Genomic DNA, 9,513 nt, shown 5'->3' on the forward strand with positions numbered 1-9,513 from the left:
AAAATCCAATTTCTCTTATTTTTTTGAAAATTTTCTTATTTTTTGAATTGTTTTTGAATTTGTTTTTATTTTTCCCATAAAAAAATAAATAAAAATGGAAAAAACGGATTTTCAACGGAAATCCGATGCACTGCATCGGATTTTGGTTGAAAGTCCACTTTTACATATTTTTTTCAAAATTTGCTTTTTTTTTGAAGTTTTTTGAATGTTTTCTATAAAAAATAAATAAATATTGAAAAAATAGATTTTCAATGGAACTCCGATGCACTGCATCGGATTTCCATAGAAAATCCACGTTTTCTTATTTTTTTCCAAATTTTCATAGTTTTTAGAATTTTTTGGGTATTTTGTTTGTCTATTTTCTCATAAATAACTATATAGAAATTGAAAAAATGAATTTTCAAAGGAAATCCGATGCATTGCATCAGATTTCTATTGAAAGTCCACTTTTTGCTATTTGTTACCAAATTTTCATATTTTAAAATATTTTTTGTATTTTTTAAATTTGTTTTCATTTTTTCCCATAAATAAATAAATAAAAATTGCAAAAAATGGGTTTTCAACAGAAATCCGATGCACTACATCGGATTTCTATTGAAAATCCATTTTGTCTTATTTGTTTCCAATTTTTCAGATATTTTGAATTTGTTTTGAATTGTTTTTGTTTTTATCATAAATAAATATATAGGAATTGAAAAAAATGGATTTTCAACGGAAATCCGATGCACTGCATCAGATTTCCATTGAAAGTCCACTTTTTCTTGTTTGTTTACAAATTTTCTTATTTGTTTATATTTTTCTCTAAAAAAGTGTTAAAAATAAACAAATTGTGATTTTCTCCATTTAAAATGATGTGTTTTCAACGGGAATCCGATGCAATGCATCGGATTCCCGTTGAAAACACATCATTTTCAACAGGATTTTCAATGGAAATCCGATACAGTGCATTGGATTTCCGTTCAAAATCACTGAGTTTCAACAGAAATCCGATGCAGTGCATCGGATTTCCGTTGAAAGTCCAATATTTTTCATATGTTTTTTCATAAAACATTAATTTGCAATTGAAATCCGACTTAATGGTTCAGATTTTGTTGAAAATGTAATATTTTTTTATTATCTCATTGTTTTATGAAAAACCTAAAAGAAATTTGGATTTTTAATTGAAATTCAATGTAGTGCATTAGATTTCAGTTGGAAATCCACTTTTTTAATATATTTTTATTTATTTTTTGAAAAATTGAAAAACAATTGAAAAGAAAGAGGATTGCCAGCTAAAATCTGATGCAATGCATCAATGTCTAGCTGTATAGACTACGATCTGATGTAGTGTATCGGATTTCAGTTGAGAAGCCGTTTATTATTATTTTATATGAAAAATAAATAAATAAATAATATTGGAAAAAGAAAAAAGAAAAATGGATTTTCGACTCTAATCCAACGCATTGCATTAGATTCTAGCTATATATACTAAAATATAATGTAGTGCATAGTATTTTAGCTGAAAATCCATTTTTTATTTTTTAATGGAAAAAATTTTAAAAATTACAAAAAAAAAAACTTGGATTTTCAACTGAAATCTAGTGCATCGCATTGGATTCCAATTAAAAATCCAAGATTTTTTATTTTTTCAAATTTTATTGTTTCAAATTTTCAATGGGTTTTAGATTAGTTTTCTGACACAGGTATATAATATAAAACTTACATCAATTTAGATTAACGTTATATTCTATTCTTCAGTTTGATGTTACCTGTGCAATTTCATTCTACTGTCATGTACTACTAAAACATACGCCTTAAAGATTATCAGGAACTCTGTTGCATTAGAGAAGGACCTTGAGCAAGTTAATGTCATCAAAATGAGTATCCAAGGCATCTGGGGTTGTCCTGATCAAGACCAAGAAGTTGGGGCAAAGCATATCAATAAAACTTAGATGTTCCAGATGACTTTTAGAAAACTTGTGGAACTATAGATGAAGACGCAGGGCAACTTGTTGAATTAGAAGACGTTTCAGAGTCTGAACATACTAACAATTTAACTTAGCGTACTGATGAAGCCAATGAGGACAATCCTGATGAAAGAGCTAATCCTGAGTAGACGGCTTTACCAGACTTATTATTCGATTGAATGATTATGGCTTATTGTAAATTTTGAACAATATGAATTGTTAAATTTTGACGTAATATATAAGTTGAGCTTACTTATAATTTTCGTGTAACAATCATTGAACTTAGAAATTAAGTATACTTGTATGTGTACATGTTATCTAAACTCTCCTTTATCATTTGGGGTATATCGGAGATAAGTTTATACTCTATCATTTACTCGTATGATTGGAATGTTATTGTAGACTAGTTTATTTATACATTGACAGTGTCATGTATCACGTGTCAATGGAAATTTTCTCTTGACATAGTAGTATCTCTTAATTGCAAGGTTCACAATTTGCTTTAAGATGTATTATATTTAAATATACACACATAATTAGAAGAAGTCACTTATTCAATGGGGCATGCTTTTTAGAATATGCACAAGGACCCGTGTTACTATTATACTTGTGTTGACAAATACACCCCTGTCTAAGATTTGGACAAAAACATGGTAGATAGAATATACGTCGGAAGATTTTGTTGACGTGATATTAGTTAGTTCTTTTTTTCGCTATGTTTTCATAAACCACATACACATGCGCCATGCCTTGTTGAAATTCTGCTTAAATAAGGCATTTTTTAACATCTCACTAAGATATGAAAAAGAGAATGCGACATATTACCTGTTTCAAATGACCCGGTGTTGTTCGGATTGCCCAAATTTAGTGGCCGGAAGGCACAAATTTGTGAAGCCTGCCAGCTTGGGAAGCAACACCGACTTCCCTTCCCCAACGAGCGTAACCAGAGCCAGAACAAGCTCGACGTGATACACTCCGATGTGTGGGGGCCGGCGCAAAACGTTAGTCTTGGCGGGAGCCGATATTTCGTCTCCTTCATCGACGACTACACGCGGCACACATGGATCTACCTCATCGAGAGGAAGAGCGAAGTCTTTGACTGTTTCTGGGACCTCAAAGGGTTCGTGGAAACGGAAACAGGAAGAAAGATCAAGTGCCTACGGTCGGTTGGCGGAAAAGAATACTTTTCCAGTCAATTCAACGGTTATCTACAACATATGGGAATTCGGCGGGAATTCAGTTGTAGATACACGCCGGAGCAAAACGTTGTGGAAGCGGCACGGGCAATGCTAGAGGAGAAGAGCTTGCCCAAATTCTACTGGGCTGAGGCGGTAAGGACCGCGGTATACATCCTGAACCGGATCGGAGACAAAGTGTCGGCGCACGAGCTATATTTCGGAATAAAGCCGAACTTGCGACACTCGAAACACACACATTGTTGCTAACCGCTTTCAGAACCACGCACATTGACACCTTGACTAGCACAAAACGTTGTTTCCATTTCTCGTCCACTCGCACATACTTTCGCCGAACATTGTCGTCGTCATTTGCACGTTTCCGCCATTTCTTGCACTTAGTTGCTATGGCTTGCCCATCCGCATATCATTCTTCGACTTCATCTCCAAAGGGGGGTCACCTTAGTGGTCACGTTGTGGTCGCCAAAAGGTGTTATTTGGTTTTAGGGTTAGGGTTAAGGACGATGATAATCATGATAAAGATAGACATGGTGGTTATGATGATGATGGAGAGTATGGGATTGATGGCGAGAGAGATCATGTGCATTGAGAAACATTGCGGGGTGGGGGGTGGTGCCTAGAATGGCTCCACCCCCCTCCCAAGGGGATTCAACGTTGAGGGGGAGAGAGAGAGAGATTAAGAGAGAAATGTTCATTCATGTTTCATTCATTCCCCATAAGGGGTTAAATAGTACAAGAGGGGGTAGATACATAGGGGTGTAAGCCCCCTCGAGCATTCATACTAGACACTCACTCACACCTCCTCGTATCCATCCACATGCACACACGTGTGCATGTGTTCACATACGTATAGCCTCACAATTACATTTATGTCCCCTACACATACACAACAACATCATGATAACATTCGACCCTCGCTCATCACACTTGACTCTCCGTACATCTCGTACGGGGTAACACAATATGGCACGCCCGTGGGAAAATGCCTTGCACGTCGATCCCACATGCCTTGATGATGATATTTCTTCGACCAAAACTTCCATCGGTCCTTTCATTGATCGACTCCCTCGATCGGAGTGCTTGACTCGAACATCTTTGTCAGTCAGCGATTCTTCTGCGACACGAACATTCTCATTCTGTCGACTTACGAACTTTGGTAACATTATTTGGGTCATCAAAAAACATTGTATGTATGTGTGTTCTTTTTTGTATCTTGTGAGTCACGTGTGGATCACATCCATTTCTTTTAGGTTGATGAGTTTTTGAAATTCTGTTGGTGCCTTTCAGTTTTGAAAATTCTAGTATGTACCCTCATGTTTTTTAAAATTTTGCACATGCCCTTAGGTTTTTTTCGAAATTCCTTGGATGCTTTTTATCCTACTCTTTTTCTCCCACTCTTTTTTCTGTTTTCTCTTCTTTCTCTTCCTGTATGCGGATCTCGTCTTGTCTCTGTCAGAGACAGTTCTTGTTTCTCTCTTCTTCTTCTGCGACCACCACTATTTCTTCGTTGTGTGTCCATTGCTTATTCTATGTTTTTCCATTGTTCAGCACATCCAATCACTGCCACTTCATCCGACAGCCTTCTTACAATCGGACCGCCAGTTTGGCCGCTCTAGCCATTGTCTGGTTGCTCCCTGCCGTCGTCTCTATCACCGTCTTTGTCCAACATGTCTCTATTTCCGTCTCTGGCTCCATTGTCGTTGCTGTCTCCATCTATTGTCATTGGCTTACTTCTCTATCGTCGTCAACGGCCTTGTTGGCCGAGGTTCATTGCTTGGCTGCTCTATTCGGTCTTCATACGGATGACGTTAGACTGCCGTTATGGCCGTTGTTGTCCGGCCATTCAGGCTCTCCGGCTCCTGTTTGGCCGCTCCCGACCATTCTGTGCGCTCCGACTATTGTCCAGTCAGTTTGGCCGCTCCGACTGTTATCTGGCCAGTTTGGCCGCTCTTCGTTTTCTGATCCGGTAGTCCTATTTGGCCCATTTCGACGTGTCTATAGTCGTTGCTCATCCGTCTTTGTTCGGGCCTGTCTGGACACTCCGGCCGCTTCTCCATCTCTGTCCCGTGTCGCCATTCTGGTTGTTATCAACCGTTCTTCCGCTCCTATCCGGCCACACTGGCTTCTCTTTTGCCGCTGTGCGGCCACATTGGCCACTTTTGTGCATGCCAGCCGCTCATCCGGATGTCTGTCCATTGTCTTTTGGCTGTGCGTCTGGTCCGTCTTCTCGGTCATCTATCCGGTTCTTTCCTACCCGTTTTCGGTTGTGTCTCTTGAGTCTGTATGCTTCCTTTTCGCCCGTCCATTCGTCTCTGTCTGTGCTTGTGCAGTCTAGCTTGTCCGGTTGCCTCATTTTGTTTTGATAGTGTAGTCAGTTGTCCATGTCTTTTGGGTGTTGTTAGTTTTTCTAGCCGTCAATGTCTTGTCAACGACAACGTCTCCTTCTCTATCTACGTTGGCCCTTCTATGTTAACAAACTTTGGGTCCGACTCCCCCTCATCGGTTAGCAACACATGCTCTACATCCGGAAATCTCCGGGGGGCTCTTCTCTCTCGGAGAGGATATCTCCGACCTTGGTTTTCGGCAATCGGTTCCTCCGTCTGTTCCTCATCCTCATCTGATTCAGGGTCTTGTCCAGTTCCGGTTTCCACTACCTCTTCTTCTTCTTCTTCGGTTAGTTCGGATTCTCCTCCAAATCCGGCCGGTTCTTCGAGTGTCATCCCATTACCGGCTAATATCCGGTTTACAACTAGGTACATCCTTGTGCCCTCAAGCTGGTTTTCATTAGAGTTCATCACCTTCATCTCCAATTCCTAGTCGGCAATTTTCCTGTCTTCCATGAAGACTATGTCCCGACTCCGGAACACCTTCTTGTCGACCAGATCCCACACCCGGTAACCGAACTCATCGTCGTCGTATCCAAGGAATATGCAGGGCTGGGTCTTCGGATCCAACTTTTCTCTCTTGTCCTTCGCAACATGCACATATGTGAAACACCTGAACACCTTCAGAACGTGCCAGACTTCTTTCAGCAGCAATTTGCATCCGGTTGATGTCGTCAACAACACATCTCCTATGCCGATAATTCAGCATGTACCTTCATTCCCCATCCGGACACAACCGTGATCTCCGGCTATGTAGGATGAGAAGCAATCGTCAATATTCCTTTCTAATTCGGGCCTCTCCGGTCTGAACTCTTCTTTGAATTGGTAGTGCCGGTTTCTTTCTCTTTCTAGAAATGCCAACAGTTCTTCTAGAAGTGCCTCGGTTTCCCACAATAGAAGCAAGCAGGACTCCCCCTTGACTTCGACCTCGTCCCCGATTTGTCCCGGTTTGGGGACTCCGATACCGGCCTCTTCCCCGGTTGTGGTCATCTTCCGTAACCAAGGCCTTCGGATCGGTTCCGGACTCCTGGTCCTTTCGGCGAGCTTCTTCATCTAGGAAGTTTTATTTTACCCTTGCTAGGGACAACTACTTTCCTTCCAGCACGGCATTGCCCAACGTGACAACTAACGTCTCCCAACTATCCGGGAGGGAACCGAGCAGGAGCAATGTGAGTACCTCATCCGCGAGAGGTACTTCCAACGAGGTGGCTTGGTGTATTAGCCCTTGGAAGGCATTCATGTGCTCCGTCATACTGGAGCCGTCTTGGTACCAGAGCCTTACTAACTTCCGGAATACCGAAACCCAATTACCGGCATTTTTGTTCTGGAACATGATGCCAGTCTTCTCATAGAGTTCATGAGCCTTACTTTCTTCATTGAAGTTGTTGTACAGGCTTATATCGATGAAGCACCGGATGTATGTCGTCATCTTCATGTGCATCACCTCCCATGTCGCAACATCGATCTTATCCGGTTTCTTGTCCCCGAACTGTACCGTCAACCAAAGATCTTTAACCACTAGCATGTCCCTCGTCTTCGACTTCCACACTGAGTAGTTGGAGCCGGTGAGCTTGAACATGCCGCCGAATGACTCTTCCATTTCCTGTGTTGTTCGCTCTGCTACAAGATTGAAAGGAACTAACGCGGAAGTATTGCTCGGCCACAACAGAGTCTTCAATCACTTTAATGAGAATCAAACACAAAAATGGGAAGTAGGGAATGAGCGCATGTACATACACAAACAACGATAGAGAGTACACAGGATGTTTACGTGGAAAACCCTAATCGGGGAAAAAAACCATGGGAGCCCACGTACTCCGAAATATCACTGTATGAGAAGAAATACAAAGTGGAAACATAGAGGCAACGACCTCGTGCTCGCGATCTTCGCCAAACGGTGGTTACAATAGAAAGTCTCTCTCGTAGCTACTCTCTTGCTCTCTCTCTGTCTATACAACAGTTATACACATACAACAATATGTCAACAACACTTTTCTGTGATTGCCCTAGTTCATATTTATACTCATATGAACTTAGGGCTATTTACAAATATAGCCTCAATAGGCTTACTCAAAACATATTTACAAATATGTCTCTCTTCCAGTTCTCACCGGGTCCATCCGATCCGATTTCCAAATTTCTTCCGGTTCTCATCGGGTCCATCCGATCCAGTTTTGGATCTCTTTCGGTTCTCACTAGGTCCTCTTTAGTCATAATCGAATCCCATCCGGAGGAACCGACTTCCCAACAACATCATACCATAACATTCATATAGTTTGAAGTGCATATGATAAGAAAGCTCTTGGTTGGAGATCCACTTGATAGTGATATTTAAAGTTCAAACATATTGCCTCTATAGCTCAGTGGTAGAGCGTCAGTCTTGTAAACTGAAGGGCTTGAGTTCAATCCTCAGTGGGGGCATTATCTATTGTGTATTTCTCAAAACAACAAGTTGATGGTTTTAAACATCGCACCTATTGCATGTTTCTCAAAACAACAAGTCAAAGGTTTTAAACATCGTACCATTACATTCATATAGTTTGAAGTGCATATGATAAGAAGGCTCCTGGTTGGAGATGGACTTGATAATTATTATACAAACATTGATATTGATATTTAAAGTTCAAACATATTGCCTCTATAGCTCAGTGGTAGAGCATCAGTCTTGTAAATTGAAGGTCTTGAGTTCAATCCTCACTGGGGGCACTTGTCAACAAGGTTTCTCAAAACAACAAGTCAAGTTCAATCCCTAAAAATGTTGATAACAAGTGTGTATGAAAAGAAAGCTCTTGGTTCGAGATGGACTTGATATTATCTTACTAACATTTTTAATAATGAATATATTGCTTCTATAGTTCAGTGGTAGAGTGTCAATCTTGCAAACTGAAGGTTTTGAGTTCAATCCTCAGTTGGGGCATTTGTCAACAAGTTTATCCATTGAGTGTTTCTTAGAAAAACAAATCGAAGGTCTTAAACATCATACAATAACATTCGTATACTTCAGATGTTAAAGCCAAGTTCAATGCCTAAAAACCTTAGTAGATGTCCTTAGCAGGGTCATTTGTCAATAAGATTAAATATATCGCTTCATTGTTTTCAAAGAAACAAGTCGAATGTCTTATGTATCGGAAGATAATATTCATATATTTTGGATTTTAAAAGGCAAGTTCAAAGCCTGAAAACCCTTAGTAGACGTCAAAAGACATCATTTGTGGAGTTCAGATGTGAAAAGACAAGCTCAATGCCTAAAAACCCTTACTAGATGTCAAGAGATGACATTCATGGCATTCAAATGTCCAAAGAATCATTCGATTCCTAAATGAAGGCAAGAGCTATTTCTCCATAGGTTTGCAAACTTACATATGACCAAGGAGACATTGACATTGACTCGTAAGTGGCTAATAATATGTTGTTATAAAGCTATAATCCTCTATTTCTCATCAATTCTTGATCTCTGGTTTGACCATTCTTAGTGAACACAACATTTTAGAAATTTCTAACCCTATTGTTGAGAAGCAAGCTCAACATGGGCCGGATCGGCTGAACAAGCCGAGAGCCGGATCGGGTGAAGACCGATCGGCTAGGCCTGGATCAGATCCACGAGCCGGATCGGTGAGCCGGATCCACGAGGGCTCGTAGGCCGTTGGAGGCTTACGATCCTAGCCTAGTAGATAGGCATACTTTTAGGAGTCAATGTCAGTTTCTTAGCTATGAGCATTGAAGTACATGTCAGTACTTTTGTCAGTCCTTTTGGGGACTTGTATAAAAGTGCTCACACAACACACTTGTATGTATAGATAAAGTATTATTTTGAAATAGTTTTTTTTGTGTTTTGCTCTCTTTGTGTTTTGTGTTTTGTGTTTTGCTCCCAGGTACTCTCTCTCTCTCTCTCTCACCATTGTTCTCTGCGTTTACCGTTCTCTGTTGTTGTTCGGTTGAGCTAGTAATGTCTATGTAGCTTCCGCACGCTACTCTTTTCATGGTATT

The 9,513-nt window shown here is 40.2% G+C and overlaps 3 non-coding genes across 3 annotated transcripts; all 3 read left to right on the plus strand.

Annotated features, from left to right (window-relative positions):
* The first annotated feature begins 7,875 nt into the window (after window positions 1-7,875).
* Window positions 7,876-7,947, plus strand: TRNAT-UGU (transfer RNA threonine (anticodon UGU)). Its single transcript has one exon. It is a non-coding gene; the product is annotated as a tRNA-Thr (tRNA).
* A 213-nt stretch (window positions 7,948-8,160) lies between these two features.
* Window positions 8,161-8,232, plus strand: TRNAT-UGU (transfer RNA threonine (anticodon UGU)). Its single transcript has one exon. It is a non-coding gene; the product is annotated as a tRNA-Thr (tRNA).
* Window positions 8,233-8,371: 139 nt separating this feature from the next.
* Window positions 8,372-8,443, plus strand: TRNAA-UGC (transfer RNA alanine (anticodon UGC)). Its single transcript has one exon. It is a non-coding gene; the product is annotated as a tRNA-Ala (tRNA).
* Window positions 8,444-9,513: the final 1,070 nt, after the last annotated feature.

Source organism: Azolla caroliniana, unplaced genomic scaffold (genome assembly GCF_043228905.1).
Source record: "Azolla caroliniana isolate FFs.n. ecotype wild unplaced genomic scaffold, voAzoCaro1.0.p SCAF_6, whole genome shotgun sequence".
NCBI classification, from domain to species: domain Eukaryota; kingdom Viridiplantae; phylum Streptophyta; class Polypodiopsida; order Salviniales; family Salviniaceae; genus Azolla; species Azolla caroliniana.